Source organism: Equus caballus, chromosome 1 (genome assembly GCF_041296265.1).
Source record: "Equus caballus isolate H_3958 breed thoroughbred chromosome 1, TB-T2T, whole genome shotgun sequence".
NCBI classification, from domain to species: domain Eukaryota; kingdom Metazoa; phylum Chordata; class Mammalia; order Perissodactyla; family Equidae; genus Equus; species Equus caballus.
In genome coordinates this window covers 83,049,462-83,066,381 of record NC_091684.1, presented here as the reverse complement: position 1 = coordinate 83,066,381, position 16,920 = coordinate 83,049,462, and the positions used below count along the sequence as shown (strand labels likewise).

The 16,920-nt window shown below is 38.4% G+C and overlaps 1 long non-coding RNA gene across 2 annotated transcripts in view; it reads left to right on the top strand.

Annotated features, from left to right (window-relative positions):
* The window catches only part of LOC102148060 (uncharacterized), a 57,479-nt gene that overhangs the window by 38,900 nt on the left and 1,659 nt on the right, over positions 1-16,920 (top strand). For both annotated transcript variants that reach the window (XR_011423655.1, XR_011423659.1), the window contains one exon: positions 14,382-14,483. This is a non-coding gene — a long non-coding RNA (uncharacterized lncRNA). The remainder of the gene's footprint in view (positions 1-14,381; positions 14,484-16,920) is intronic.

The following is a 16,920-nucleotide window of genomic DNA, read 5'->3' as shown; positions in this document are numbered from 1 at the left end:
TCAACATCCACCTGTAAAGAGATGAATACAGGCTGAAAGCCTGTTCCTGTAGGCTTCTAACTTGACACAGCTGATGTTTGAGAATCCTGGTTTGTTTGAGCTGCCCCATGCTTATCGCCTAATAAAATTCTGAAAGGGATGTATACATTTGACATTTACCCAAAAAGTATTTTCAGGTTTTGTTAGAAGAAACTTTAAAGGAATCAGGGAGAGGCTTTGTGTACTTGGATGGGTTTTTGGATTTTCCACTCTTGATGCTCTAGTGCGAGGAATGCATAATCTAATAAATTACCTGGTGTTCTGCAATTATATTTACATCTTATCTGAGAGAGAAAGAGATCTTTATTGCCCTGTCCCTTGCAAGTACCGAGAAGGTGACATCAAAAAAGAACACTCTTCTCAAAGTGGCTTGTCTTTTTGGATGACCATAAAACCCCATTATAACTGACATCAATATTTAGCAGACACCTACCTTTGAGTCCTCTCTGAAATGTTTGCTCCCTCCACCTAACAGTATGCATATAGAGTCTGAAAAATTAATCTGTAGAGAGGGCATTGTTGCTAGAAGCAACTTCCATTGGCTTTTTTTTAACAGCTTTATTGAGGTTTAGTTTACATACTACAACATTCACTCACTCTGTGTACAATTCAATGATTTTTAGTAAATTTTCAGAGTTATGCAAACATCACTGAAGTCCAATTTTAGGACATTTCCGTCACCCAAAAGCAATCCCTTGAGTCAATATGCTGTCAGTCTCCACTCCACCTTCAGCCAACCATTGATCTGCTTTCTGTCTCTATAAATACTATGTCTTTTCTGGATGTTTCATATAAATATATAGTCATTTATGTCTAACTTATATTTAACAAAATCATTTTTTTAGGTTCATTCATGTTGTGGAGTTTCAGTTTCTCCATATCCTCACTATCATTTGATATTGTCTGTTTTTATAATAGCCATTCTAGTGAGTGTGAAGTGGTATCTCATAGTTTTAATTTGCATTTCCCCAATGACTAATGATGTTTGGTACCTTTGCATGTGCTGGTTAGCCATTTGTGTATCATCTTTGGTGAAATGTCTCAATCACATCTTTTGTGCATTTTTTGAATTGAGTTGTTTGTGCTATTATTGAGTTGTAAGTCTTTATATATTCTGGTTACAAGTCTCTTATCATAAATATGATTTCAAATATTTTTCCCCAATCTGTGGCTTGTCTTTTTATTGTCTTAATGCTACCCTTTGAAGTGCAGTAGCTTTTAATTTTAATGAAATCCAGATTATCATTTTTCTTCTTGTGTGGATTGTGCCTTTGGTATCTTGTCTAAGAACTCTTTGCAAAGGTCACAAAGATTTTGTTCCTATATTTTCCTCTATACTTTTTACACTTCAAGTTCTCATATGTAGGTCTTTGATCTGTTTTCTTTAATTTTTGTTTATTGTGGTAGGTAAGAGTCTAAGTTCATTTTTGTGCAAGTTTACAGTTGTCCCAGCACTAATTGTGCACATCCAATTTGTTTTAGCACAAAACGTAATTTCCCCTTGAGTTGTCTTGGCACTTTTGTCAAAAGCCAGTTGATCATTGACACATAGCATTCTGTGTGATAAGAGTTTATTTGTGGACTCTCAATTAAGTTCCGTTGATCCATATGCTTGTACTTAGGCCAGTACCACACTGTATTGATTACGGTAGTATTATAGTACATTTTGAAATCAGGTAGTATAAGTCTTCCGAAGTTTTTCTTTTTCAAGATTGTTTTGGCTATTCTAGATCCTTTGCCTTTGCATATAAATTTAAAATCAGCTGTCAGTTTTCACAAAAATCCAGGGGAGATTTTGATATGGATTGTGTTTAATCTGCAGTTCAATTTGGGGAGAATTACCATCATAACAATATTCACTCTTTTAATCTGTGGACATGGAATGTCTCTTCATTTATTCAGTTCATGTAAATCAAAATTTACATAAAATATGCAAAGGTAGGATACAATTGTTAACACGACAAAACGAGTTTTGTGAAAGAAAGCTGTAAACTGTGTTATACCTCGAAGTTTATAGAATGAAAAGTAGTACTGTTTAAAACAACTAAACTGATCTTTCATACTCCTCTTATTTTTCAATGGGATGGCTTGTTATGTATAAATGTGCAAAACATCAAAACTATACAACTGCCAAATTTTGTTTATCTTTATTTTACATTGTAGTTATGTAATGCATATAGTACATTTTCTTTTGTTTTCCTAATTTTTACTGGGTTGCCTTGGAACTAATACTAGGACATTGGAGCTGACGTGGGTTGCCTACTCTACAAGTCATTCCACATTATTTCCCTGCTGTCAGCCTGGATATCCACCCTTCCCCCGCATGATGTGGGAATGACATTAGACATAGAGGCACCCAGGGCATGAAAAGAAAACCCATAACCAGATTACGTTTGAATCCCAAATAGGAAAACCACTGCATTTCCAGGATGGAAGGACTCCAGTGAAATCAACCTGCCAAAAAAAAGAATCTGGTTGATATCTGTGAGAAATTGTACTATATTGAGTGCTCTGCATTGATCTCTACTTCTGAAAGTCAGATATTTAGCAGTATCTTGATCAGCATTGGTGAGAGAAAACCCATGCTGTCAAGCTCATGAATAGTCTCCATCCCAGATATAAGGGCTACTCCATTCGTGGGCTCATGGGGCTGAGGCTGACATACACTGGATGAATGATTCTGTCTACCTGAATGCCCATTGCCTCTTCTGTGGTAGCGGCTTTTTGATGGACATTGACAAAATACTCAAAGATCTGTACTGTTTGTGCCTGCTACTGTATTTCCAACTGTGTGCTTTTTTCCCAGCCTCCTTGGCTTCAGGCTTCGAATCTTGCCCCAGCCAGCCAAACCACTTCCCAATCTTCAATAGTATGAGTATATCTTTACCTCAGATCACTTTTCCTGCCAGAAAGATGATAAACAAGTGTATGATTTAAAGCCCTACTCACTGGGAGGATTTCCCCCTCACCACTGTCTTTCAGGGATATCCTGAGGGGAATTGTAGTGGCCACGAAAGACACCAACATGAAGGGAACAGGCCTGGGATCTTTCCTCTGACAGTTGGTCACAGGGAACACTCCCATGGAGTGTTAGATGTGAATTGCAGTGGAGGTTTGTGTACAACAGAGGTAAGTGCCCTGGGTCACCTGTTTGTATTACAAATTTCTGAGTTGTCTGGGTCTGCTTACATCCAATTCCCAAAGTAGCATTTCTGTTGTACAACAAGCGCTGTTATCTCCTTACCTGTTTCATGACTTGGTGGATCTGACAGTAACCCACGTGATGGGAAGCTCTAATCACATAGTCACAGATTACCCATAGTCACATAACAGCTACTTTTCAAACAATGTGAAGTTCTTTGCTGCGGATGTCATGGCTTTGGCCCAGTATCCTAGAGGTCTTCACTGTGGCTTTTCTCAGCTTGCCAGAAGCTCCACATAGTGTCATGTTCTACCACTGAGAATGCTCACACATTGGATGAAGGACAACAGACTGACCCTGCTGTGAAACCCTTTCTTGCTCTATGCCTCACTCCAAAGTGGCATCTTGGGCCGGCCCCATGGCCGAGTAGTTAAGTTTGCATGCTCTGCTTCAGCAGCCCAGGGTTTCGCTGCTTCTGACGGATCCTGGGCGCGGACATGGCATGGCTCGTCAGGCCACATTGAGGCGGCATCCCACATGCCACAACTAGAAGGACCCACAACTAAAATGTATGTACTGGGGGGATTTGGGGAGAAAAAGCAGAGGGGGAAAAAAAAAGATTGGCAACAGTTGTTAGGTGCCAATCTTCTAAAACACAAAAAGTGGCATCTTTCCAACTCGCCCAATAAATGGGACAGAGCAGTATTTCCAAGTGTAGTAGGTGCTTCTTCAGTGTGTAAACAGACCTTCCAAGTACTTTCCCTCTTTCTTGGTGCTGGGAGGTGCAGGTTGTGTAATAACTTGATCTTAACATCAAGAGAAATATCCAGCCTTATCCCAGACACCTAAAACTGATATAGGATTTTTATCTCCTGTCCTCTCCTCAACATATCTTACGAGGTTAAGCAGAGTACTTGCCACTTCCTACTCACCAGGTTCCATAAACATGTTATCAGTATGGTGGGCCAAGATGATGTTTTGCGGAGGTGACTGTGAAGACTATGCTGTAACAGGGAACAGGAGAGTGAAGAAGATTAGGGCGCAACTGAGTATGTTCAGTTATCCATCCCAGAACAAGATGAACTGGCTTTGAGTCTCCTTCTTTAGAGGGATTGAAAAGAATGCTTTTGCAGTTTAATAGCTGCATATTAAGCTCCAAAGACTATGTTAGTCTTTTCTAGTAAAAATAGCACATCTGCTATGATTATTGACATTCTGGGATCAATATTGATTTTGACTTACTGATTTAGCCAGGCAAGGGTACCACCTGACCTTTCTTTCAATAATGGCTCCAACCCCACAAGTCAGGCAAGTAGTGTGAGGGTTCTACCAGTGACTACGGATATTCATTCCAGTTATTCACTCAAGGGCTGGGGAAGTGATTGCAGGGTAGATCTGTATATTCTTTGGACATTAAGAGGGACTTGGATGAGGACTCTATTTAGCATATGGCCTCTGTATGCTCACAACCTAACAAGCACAATGATGGCATTTTGGGTCCCCTGCTATCAGTTACACTCCAAAGATCTAGATATTCCTCTTTTGTCAGTATACTGTTGCTCTGGTAAATGGGTGGAGATCTCTTTGGGGGAAAGATTAAAGGACTAGCTATTGTATATATTGCTGTGGTTTTGGGTGGCCCTCAAGAAGATTATACCTTCCCTTCCATCAAAAACTGTATTTCAGAACTGGTTCAGGGATGAAAACTGGATGAGAGATTGTGATTATTTTTTCATTACACCAGCTGACTTCAGTTCATTCATTCTTGATCTGTTTTTGATTACATAAGCTAAGTGCTTGTGGAAGTCACCTATGGGTTGTCTTTTCAATTTCTTGATAATCTCATTTGTGGGTCTTCTCGTTGTGGGGGTTTTTGGTGAGGAAGATTGGCCCTGAGCTAACATCCATGCCAGTCTTTCTCTATTTTGTATGTGGGATTCCTCCACAGCATGGCTTGATGTGTAGGTCCGTGCCTGGAATCCGAACCTGAAAAGCCTGGGCTGCCGAGGCAGAGCACGCAAACTTAACCACTCCACCACCAGGCCAGCCCCTTGATAATGTCTTTGCTGTATTATCTTTGCACCTTTGGCTGATTGTGCTTTTGGTGTCATATCTAAGAATGAATACCATATCCAAAGCCATGAAGATTCGCCCGTATGTTTTCTGCTAAAAGTGTTATGGTTTTATGTCATATTTAGTTCTGTTATCCATTTTGAGTTAATTCTTGTAAATGTTCTAAGGGAGGGGACCTGCTTCCTTCTTTTACATGTGGAAATTGAGTTGTTCCAACACCATGTGTTGAAAACACTATTCTTCCCTTATTGAACAGTCTTGGCCCGTTTGTAGAAAATCAGTGGTCTATAAAGCATGGGTTTATTTATGACTCTCAATTCTATTCCATTGCTCCAAATGTCTGTCCTTATGCTAGTACCACACTGTTTTGGTTACTGTAGTTTTGTAGTAAGTTTTGAAATCAAGGAAGTGTGAGTCTCCAACTTTGTTCTTCTATTTCAAGATTGTTTTGGGGTGCCTTGCAATTCCATATGAATTTGAGGATTAGCTTCTCCATTTCTGGAAAAAAATTGGAATTTTGACAGAAATTGCTTTAAATCTATAGATTGCTTTGGGGAGTATTGACATCTTAACAATATTAAATCTTCCAATCCATGGTTACAGGTTGTCATTATATTTATTCAAGTCTTCTTAAATTTCTTTCAGCAGTGTTTTCTATGTACACATCTTTCACCTCCTTGGTTTAATTTATTCTTAGGTATTTTATTCTTAAAAGATGCAAGAATGAAAAATGTAAGGTGAATCCATTGTAGATGCAAGTGTTTTCCTGATTTCCTTTTTGGAATGTTCATTGCTGGTGTGTAGAAACAACTGAATTTTATATGTTGTTCTTGTGCCCTGCACCTTTGCGGAATTTATTAGCTATAGTAGTTTTTTGTGGATTCTTTGGATTACCTATGTAAGGAATAATATCATCTGTGAATAGAGATAGTTTTGCTTCTTCTTTTCAATTTGGATGCCTTTTATTTCTTTTCTAATTACTCTGGCTAGAACTCTCAGTATGCTGTTGAATAGCAGTGGTGAAAGGGGGGCATCTTTATGTTATTCCTGATCTTAGGGTGGGATCTTTCAGTCTTTCACTATTGAGTATGATGTTAGCCGTGGGTTTTTCATAAATGTTCTTTATTCTGTTGAGAAACTTCCCATCTACTCCTAGTTTGCCTAGTTTTTTTAAAATATTTTTTATTAAGGTTATGAAAGTTAACATCCTTGTGAAATTACAGCTGTACATCATTATTAGTCATGTTGTAGGTACACCACTTCACCCCTAGTGCCCTCCCCCCACCCCCCTTTCCCCTGGCAACCACCAATCAGTTCTCTTTGTCCATATGTTAACTACCACCTATGAGTGGAGTCATACAGAGTTGCGTCTTTCTCTGTCTGGCTTATTTCCCTCAACATAATACCCTCAAGGTCTATCCATGTTGCTGTGAAATGGACGACTTTGTCCTTTTTTATGGCTGAGTAGTATTCCATTTATATATATACCACATCTTCTTTATCCAATCATTAGTTGCTGGGCACTTAGGTTGGTTCCATGACTTGGCTATTGTGAATAATGCTGCGACGAACATAGGGGTGCATGGAACTTTTGGAATTGCTGATTTCAGGTTCTTAGGATAGATACCCAGTAGTGGGATGGCTGGGTCATAAGGTATTTCTACTCTTAACTTTTTGAGGAATCTCCATACTGTTTTCCATAGTGGCTGCACCAGTTTGCATTCCCACCAACAGTGTATGAGGGTTCCCTTTTCTCCACAGCCTCTCCAACATTTGTCACTCTTGGTTTTGGACATTTTTGCCATTCTAAGAGGTGTAAGGTGATATCTTAGTGTAGTTTTGATTTGCATTTCCCTGATGATTAGTGATGATGAGCATCTTTTAATGTGTCTATTGGCCATCCGTATATCTTCTTTGGAGAAATGTCTGTTCATGTCCCCTGCCCATTTTGTAATTGGGTTGTTTGATTTTTTATTGTTGAATTGTGTGAGTTCTTTGTATATTATGGAGATTAACCCTTTGTCAGATAAATAACTTGTGAATATTTTTTCCCAATTAGTGGGCTGTTTTTTTGTTTCAATCCTGTTTTCCCTTGCCTTGAAGAAGCTCTTTAGTCTGATGAAGTCCCATTTGTTTATTCTTTCTATTGTTTCCCTCATGTGAGGGGTTATGGTGCCCAAAAAGATTCTTTTGAAGCTGATGTCAAAGAGTGTGCTGCCGATATTCTCTTCTAGAAGACTTATTGTTTCAGGCCTAATCTTTAGGTCTTTGATCCATTTTGAGTTTATTTTAGTAAATGGTGAAAAAGAATGGTTGATTTTTATTCTTTTACATGTGGCTGTCCAGTTTTCCCAGCACCATTTGTTGAAGAGACTTTCTTTCCTCCATTGTAGGCCCTCAGCTCCTTTGTCAAAGATTAGCTGTCCATAGATGTGTGGTTTTATTTTTGGGCTTTCAATTCTGTTCCATTGATCTGTGCATCTGTTTTTGTACCAGTACCATGCTATTTTGATCACTGTGGCTTTGTAGTATGTTTTGAAGTCAGGGATTGTGATGCCTCCAGCTTTGTTCTTCTTTCTCAGGATCGCTTTAGCAATTCGGGGTCTTTTGTTGCCCCATATGAATTTTAGGATTCTTCTAATTCTGTAAAGAATGTCATTGGGATTCTGATTGGGATAGCACTGAATCTGTAGATTGCTTTAGGTAGAATGGACATTTTAACTATGTTTATTCTTCCAATCCATGTGCATGGAATGTTTTTCCATTTCTTTATGTCGTCATCAATTTCTTTCAGAAAAGTCTCGTAGTTTTCATTGTATAGGTCTTTCACTTCCTTGGTTAAATTTATCCCAAGGTATTTTATTCTTTTTGTTGTGCTTGTGAATGGTATTGTGTTCTTGAGTTCTTTTTCTGTTAGTTCATTGTTAGAGTATAGAAATGCTACTGATTTATGTCAGTTGATTCTATACCCTGCAACTTTGCTGTAGTTGTTGATTATTTCTAGTAGTTTTCCAATGGATTCTTTGGGGTTTTCTATATATAAGATCATGTCGTCTGCAAACAGCAAGAGTTTCCCTTCTTCATTGCCTATTTGGATTCCTTTTATTTCTTTTTCCTGCTGAATTGCTCTGGCCCAAACCTCCAGTAGTATGTTGAATGAGAGTGGTGAGAGTGGACACCCTTGTCTTGTTCCTGTTCTCAGAGGGATGGCTTTCAGTTTTTGCCCATTGAGTGTGATGTTGGCTGTGGGTTTGTCAGATATGGCCTTTATTATGTTGAGGTACTTTCCTTCTATACCCATTTTATTGAGATCCTCTGCCCACTTTTTAATTGGTTTAGTTTTTGTTGTTGTTGAGTTTCAGGAGTTCTTTATATATTCTGGATATGACTCCTTTATCAGATATATAGTTTACAAATATTTTGTCCTATTCTGTGGGTTGTCTTTCCTTTGATGCAAAGAAATTTTAAATTTTGATGAAGTCTAATTTATCTTTTTTCCTTTGTTTGTGTTTTGGTATCATATCCAAGAAATTCTTGCCATGAAGACTTTCCCCTGTGTTTTCCTCAAGGAGTTTTTACAGTTCTACATCTTACTATTGGGCCTTTGGTCCTTTTGAGTTAATTATTGTATATGGCATAAGGTAAGCATCCAATATTATTCTTTTGCCTGTGGATGTCCAGTTTTCCCAACACCGTTTGTTGAAAAGACTGTCTATCCATCATTGAATGTTTTTGGCTCTCTTGTCTAAAATTAATTGGCCCTATATGTGAGGGTTTATTTCTGTTCTCTATTCTTTTCTGTTGGTCTATTTGTCCTTATGCCAGTATCACAGTTTTGTTGTTGTTGTTGTTTTTGCTATAGCTATTTAGTAGGCTTTTAAAATCAGAAAGTGAGTCTTCTAACTTTTTTCTTCTTTTTCAAGATTGTTTTGGCTATTCTGAGTCCCTTGAGATAGCATATGAACTTTAGGAGAGGTTTTTCTATATGTGCAAAAAACACTGTAGAGGTTGCATTGTATCTGTAGAACATTTTGAGTAGTACTGCCACCAAAACAATATTGCCTTTCCTCCATTATGCAGTTTTGGAAAATTGTCTGTTTCTAGGAATTTGTCCGTTTCATCTAGGTTATCCAATTTTTTTGACATACAGGTGCTCATAGTGTTGTTTTGGAATACTTTTTATTTCTGTAAAATTGGTAGTGATGTCCCCACTCTCATTTCTAATTTTAGTATTTTTTCTTAGTCAATCTAGCCAAAAACTTACGAATTTTGTTGGTCTTTTTGAAGAAACAACTTTTGTTTATTTTGATCTTCTCTATTGTTTTTCTATTCACTATTTTGTTTTTCTTCACTCTACTCTTTAATATTTCTCCTTATGCTAGCTTTGAGTTTAGTTTGCTCTTCTTTTTCTAGTTCCTTAAGATGTAAAGTTAGCTTATTATTTTGAGACCATTCTTTTTAAGGTGTGCATTTATAGCTATAAATTTCTCCCTCAGCACTGCTTTTGCTGCATCCCATAAGTTTTGGTATGTTGTGTTTTCATTTTCATTTGTCTTGAGGAATTTTCTATTTTCCCTTGTGGTTTCTTATTTGACCCAGTGGTTGCTTAAGGACGTATCTTTTAATTCCACATACTTGTGAATTTTCCAGTTTTCCTTATATGATTGATTTCTAGTTTTATTCCATTGTGAATCGGAAAGACACTTTATAGGATTTCAATCTTAAAATTTATTAAAACTTATTTTGTGACCTAACATATCTATTTGGAGACTCTTCCATGTGCATTTGGGTAAAATGTGTATCCTGCTGTTGTTGGGTGGATTATTCTGTATATGTCTGTTAGATCTAATTGCTTTTGTAGTGTTGTTCAAGTCCTCTATTTCTTCATTCATCTTTTGTCTGGTAGTTCTATACATTATTGAAAGTGGAGTATTGAAGTATCCAACTATAATTGTAGAATTATCTATTTCTCTCTTCAATTCTTAAATATTTTTTTCATATATTGTGGGGCTCTATTTCGTGCAATATATATTTATAATTGTTATTCTTCTTGGTGAATTTACTCTTTTGTCAATATATAATGTCCTTCTTTGTCTCTTGTAACAGTTTTTTACTTAAAGTTTATTTTGTCTGATACGAGTACTGCCACTCCAGCTCTCTTTTGGTTGCTATTTTCATGGAGTATCTTTTATTTCCATCATTTAGATTTCAAACCATTTGTATTTTTGATCAACAGTGAGTCTCTTGTAGATGGCATATAGTTGGATGATTTTTTTGAAATCCATTCTGCCAATCTCTGCCTTTTGATTGGAGAATTTAATCCATTTACATTTATTGTAATTACTGATCAAGAAGGACCTATTTGGGGCTGGCCCAGTGATGCAGCAGTCAAATTCGCATGCTCCACTTCAATGGCCTGGGGTTCACCAGTTCAGATCCTGGGCACGGACCTACACACCACTTATCAAGCCATGCTGTGGCAGGTGTCTCACATATAAAGTAGAGGAAGATAGGCACGGATGTTAGCTCAGAGCCAGTCTTCCTCAGCAAAAGGACAAGGATTGGTGGTGGATGTTAGCTTAGGGCTAATCTTCCTCAAAAAAATAAAAGATAAAATAAATAAATAAAACAGAAGGACCTATTTCTGCCATTTTTCTATTTATTATCTGTATATCTTATAGCTTTTTGGTCCCCCATTTCCTCCATTACTGTCTTCTTTCTTGTTTAGTTAATATTTTGTATTGATATGTTTCGATTGCCTTAGCATTTCCTGTTGTGTATATTACGTATGTGTTTTCTTTGTGGTTGCTGTTGGAATTACATATAACAACCTAAAGTTATAACAAACTAATCAAATGTATACAGACTTTAACTTCCGTTACATAGAAAAAAATCTGCTCCTATAGAGTGTCAGTGCCCTCTTTATGTTATTGATGTCACAAATTATATCTTTTTTTTTCCCTTCTTCTCCCCAATACCCCCCAGTACATAGTTGTATGTTTTTAGTTGTGGGTCGTTCTAGTTGTGGCATGTGGGACGCCACCTTAGCATGGCTTGATGAGTAGTGCTAGGTCCACACCCAGGATTTGAACTGGTGAAACCCTGGGCCACCAAAGCAGAGCGTGCGAACTTAACCACTTGGCCACAGGGCCAGCCCCCTTTTTGCTTTTTTAAAATCTTTTAAAATTTTTAGTTATTTTTTATTTTTATTTTTACAAATTATATCCTTATACATTGTGTGCCCAATACCATAGATTTATAATTATTTTATTAATTTGTCTTTTAAATTCTTTTGAAAATAAAAAATGGAGTTACAAACCCAAATTACGTTAATATTGACTTTTATATTTGCCTGTGTATATACCTTTAGTGAGGATCTTTATATGGTTTCAAGTTACTTTCGAGCATCCTTTCATTGCAACCTGAAGGATTCCCTTTAGTGTTTCTTGTAGTGCAAGTCTAGTGGTCACGAAATCCCTCATCTTTTGTTGTTCTGGGAAGTATTAATTTCTCCCTCAATTTTGGAGAACAGTTTTGCCATATATATATATGTAGATATCTATAGATCTATCTATCTATATCTATAGAGAGAGAGAATTGCTGATTGACAGGGGCTTTTTTTCTTTCATCACTTTGAAAGTGTCATCCAATTGCCTTTTGGCCTCCATGGTTTCTGATGAGAAATTGGTTGTTAATCTTATTGAGAATCCCTTGTATGTGATGAGTTGCTTCTTTCTTGCTTATTTCATGATTCTTTCTCTCTGTCTTTTGATAGTTTGATTATAAAGTGTCTCAGTGTGAGTCTCTTTGGGTTTATCCTACTTGAAGTTTGTTGAGCTTCTTGAATTTGTACATGAACATCTTGTATCATATTTGGGAAGTTTTAAGCCATTATTTTCTCAAATAATCTTTCTACCTCTTTCTCTTTTCCTTCTGGGACTCCCATGATGTGTATCTGCTCTGCTCAATGGTGTCCCACAGTCCCTTAGGCTCTGTTTACTCTCTTTAATTCTTTTTTATTTTCCTCAGATAAATAATTTCAATTGTCCTATCTTCAAATTTGCTGATTCTTCTACCTGCTAAAATCTGATATTGAACTCCTTTAGTGAATTTTTCAGTTCAGTTATGCACTTTTCAGCTCCAGAATTTGTTTTTTTTTTTATAATTTCTGTCTTTTCGTTGATATTCTGATTTTTTCAAATGTTGTTTTCCTAATTTCCCTTAGCTTTTTTCCTATGGTTTCCCTTAGCTTTTTAAGCAAATCTAAGACCTTCATTTTTAAGTCTTTGTTTAATAAGTCTGATGTCTGGGCTTCCTCAGAGATGGTTTCCATCCATTTATTTTGTTCTTTTCAATGAGCCATGTTTTCCTGGTTCTTTGTATGCCTTGTGATTTTTTTTTATTGACTATTGAGCATTTGACTATTATAATGTTGTAACTTTAGGAATCATATTCTCCTCCATCCACAGATTTCTGGTTGAAGCTGCAGTAGTCTGTTTGTTTTGAGACTTCTCCAAAATATTTTTGCAAAGACTATTGCATGTTGTGTGTAATTACTGATATCTCAGTTCCTTTATCTCATGTTCAGCTAAATTTTGATCAAGATTTCCTTGAATGCAAGGAGCTGAAACAAACAAACCACACACACACACATGCACAAAACCAAAAAAGAGAGAACATTATCTTGTCTCATCTGTCTAGATTGGTTCTGGCTGGGGCACTCCTTCACAACTTAGCAATTCTTGCTCTGAACCTAGAGAGCAGCCAGTGGTGAAAGGTTAAAGTCTTCTAAGGACTTTGCTGAGCATGCATCCTGCCTGGGTATGTGCATGGCTTTTTAAGTTCTCTGTATACATGGCTGCTTTGAATCTCCTGATTTCTCAGAGTCTCACTTCAGCTTCTCCGCCAGGTCTCAGATAGTGTATTGTATGTCTCTCCTGTAATCTATTGCCCCAGGCATCTGTATGTTTATAGTCTACCTTGTAGCTTATATAAAAAATGCCCACTGCTTTTCCTGCCTGCATTTGGAGTTATGTGAAACAAGCACTTTACATCAGCCCTTCAGATACCCCCAGAGAGGTTAGAACAGATGTACACAATAATTTTCAAATAAGGTCTGCTTTGTTCGCTCCCATTTAAAGAGGAGAATTTGGAACCAAGTACCTCCTGCTCATGACCAAGATTGTAAAGTGCTGGGGAGTGGGTGGTACAAGCATGGGTAAAAACAACACAAAAGTTTCCTATCATTTGAAGATGGCTTTTTCTTGATTGGTGTTTGCTTGGTTACAGTAAACATTTTACTGAATTCCAGAATGCCTACAAAGTTGGTTCGCACCAACCAGTTTCTGGTTTGCTTTTTAAAAAATATTTTTTTTTGTAGGGTAACCAGAGCTTGGAGCTTCTTAGTTTGTCATTTTGCTGATACCACTTTCACCAAACTTTATTTTTAATCCAGATTACTCATTTTATTCCTAATTGTTAGGTGGTCCATCAGTCTGCAGGCAGCAGCATGATAGCTCACAGAGTGGCTGCTAGGTTGGATTGCTACACATCGATAAATTTGGCTGATAAGGAAACAATGATCCCAAGTAGATTCACAGTTTATTACTTATAAAGACAACAAAAGCAAGCTCAGCATCATTTCACCTCCACTTGTCTGTAGTCCCACAGCACAACATACAACTTGAGGGGTCAGATGACAGATGGCACAGGTGATGAGTTGCTGTGCTGTGGAAGGGCCACCAGTAACTACACAAGCAGTACTCAGATTTACACAGAAGCCTGCAGCTGTATCTGAAAGGAGAAGAGGAGAAAGTGGAAAGTCCTGCACTTAACTGAGACTAGGGAGATGGATGAGAAATTTCCTTATAGAAGTCTTCTACAAGACAGGCATGAGAAGCTGTCTCATGGCAGCTCCTTGCCAGGCTTGTCTCTCCCTGCTTTAAAAGAAATTGCAGGACATTGCACCAAGACTCAGATGCACTAGTCCACCAGTGTGTCATGGCAGAGATATTTGCTTACAGTCCTACCCTCAACCTTTCATGTAAACACCTAAGAATTTTTTGAAGCGTAGGCTATCCCATCACATACCCTAATTAATTGTACTCCTCTTTTCTATTTGTCTTAGACAACATTAGATGAGCATGATCATAGCTATGAGCGCCAGCAATATGGTCAATGCCACTTGAGAGAAGACTGCAGCCAGGCTCCCCTTCCAGAGTCAAGCCAGGTAAATATGTTGCAGATACCATTGAAATTAACTGTAAAGAGTCGTACTGCTTCTCTCTAAGGTCGGAGATCAATTTATTCACCTTCCATGGTTCAGTAATCCAACTGAAGCAAGAGGTTTTGACAGTCACACACACTTTGCTGTCTCTGGCTGACAGGAGATCCTGGGTGATGTGGTTGTCCCTCACTACTCACACTAGAAAATTTATTCTTGGTTGTAGTCACCTCTGCAGTAGCTTTTGCTGTCTTGGGGTCAGGGTTCAGTTCTTACAAGTCTAAAATGTGGGATTATAATGTGAGGGATTTTAAATGCCAGAAAGGACCTGTAGAAGGGATGCTACCTTCTGAAGTGTACAAAGGAGCAGCTGTTAAGTTTTTATCGGCATAGTCAGGTTGAGGATGACCAATCCAGCAGTCAGTTTCAGAGCTATATCTATGATCTGGGAAAAGTGGACAAGGGAGTTCTTTTTTTCCTGAGGCAATCAATACAGGCAGACTACTAGGTACCAACAATAATATGATACGGCTAAGGGAAATCATTATTGTCCAGAAAATTATGCTTATTCTGTCATCTTGGGTGGAGGCCATCCACTTCTAAAATTGGCAGTCCCCAGTTTAAGGTGCCCCAGTAGAGTAGGATCCAGTAGTTAGGTTGAGGGCAGTAGCGATAGTCTAAAACACGGTTACCAAAGGATTCTAAGATGACAGACCAGACCAGGTGTTCAGCAGATAAGAGCCAAGAGAATTTAATCATCCCTTCCACCAACCCTGACCTGCCTTAGACCTCCAGGTTCTAAGGTGTTTCTTCCCTACCAGCCAGGGTTGCTCTCCTTCCATGATCATGTGATCAGTATAACCAATCCCTGAAGCAACTACTTTCCATTTTCCCCCATCCTTATCATAGTTAACTAACATTATTCAACCAGATATACCATCCAACCATTCAGTGGTTTCTGCCTCATACATTTTGTGCCATCCTTCCATCATTATCTTTCCTCTGGTATGTGGGCCACACCTGGACCCACCTTATGTACCATCATCTCATACTTATAAATGTTATCATCAATATCCATAACTTCCCAGATCCAGCAGCCTTAAGCAGATGGTAAGAGAAACACCAGGTTAGAGTCTCACACCCCCACCTCCTCTTTGCCACCATAAATTCCAGCAGCCCAGTTCCTCAGGTACGTGAGAGAAAATGAAGAGTAAGAAGGGTTTTTTTTTTTTTATGTGGTTTTGGTCTCATACAGCTAGTCTGGGCCTCTTATCCCCCCATCTCCCAACATCATAAATAAACCTCATAATTTCATCCATAGGGAAGGTACCCATTTGGGAAATTGCCATGTTTAGAGCCCATACTTTCTGCTTAAGTGTATACTCCACTAGGAGTCTGAGCTGTCCACTTAGGTTTTTAGGTTCTCCTTTAATAGTACAGTTTATCTTTCAGTGGTAATTACTTCCTGGGGGTGATACAGGGCATGATATGCCCAGTGAATGCCCCAGAGAGTTGCCTACTGCTGGGGATTCTTGGCTATAAAGGTAGCGCGGTTCTTTGACTGGATGTGTTTGGGAATTTGAGTGTAACGTAGTCCACTTAGGGGTTCTTGAATCGTATTGCCTGCATCCACTATCTAAACAAGAATTGCTGTGCCATACCTGACAAAGGTTTCTAGCACAGTTAATGCCTGGTGGTATCCTCAATAGGAAGGTAGAGAGTCTGTATAGTCTAACTGCCAGGACCTGCCAGGTTTGATGCTTCAAACTATGTGCCCTGGAGTTCCCTTTGCCATTTGTATTAGTTTCCTCAGGCTTCCATGACAAAGTACCACAAACTAGGTGGCTTAAACAACAACAATTTATTCTCTCAAAGTTTTGGAAGCTAGAAGTCCAAAATCAAGGTGTTGGCACAGGCATGTGTTCTCTGACGCCTACAGGGAAGACTCCTTCCTTGCCTCTTCCTAGTTTCTGATAGTTGCTGGCAGTCCTTAGCATTCCTTGACTTGTAGATGCATCAGTCCAATATCTGCCTCTGTGATCACCTGGTGTACTCCCTGTATATCTCTGTGTCTAAATTTCCTCTTACAAGGACACCAGGCATTGGATTGGGGCCCACTCTGATCCAGTATGATCTCATCTAACTTGATTACATCTGGAATGACACTATTTCCAAATAAGGTCACACTCCCAGGTAGCACAGGTCAGGTCTTCAGCATATCTTTTGGGGGGGGACACAATTCAACCAAAAACAGTCTGCCCTCTGGCATCCCAAAACTCATGTCCTTCCTACATGCCAAGTACATTCACCTAGTCTCAATTCCCCCCAGATCTTAACCCATTCCAGCCTTCTCTTTAAATCCAAAAATCTCATCTAAATATAATCAACTCAAAAAGTCGCAAATCCCAACTTCTAAATCAGGAAGCAGTGCGACTCTGGGTAT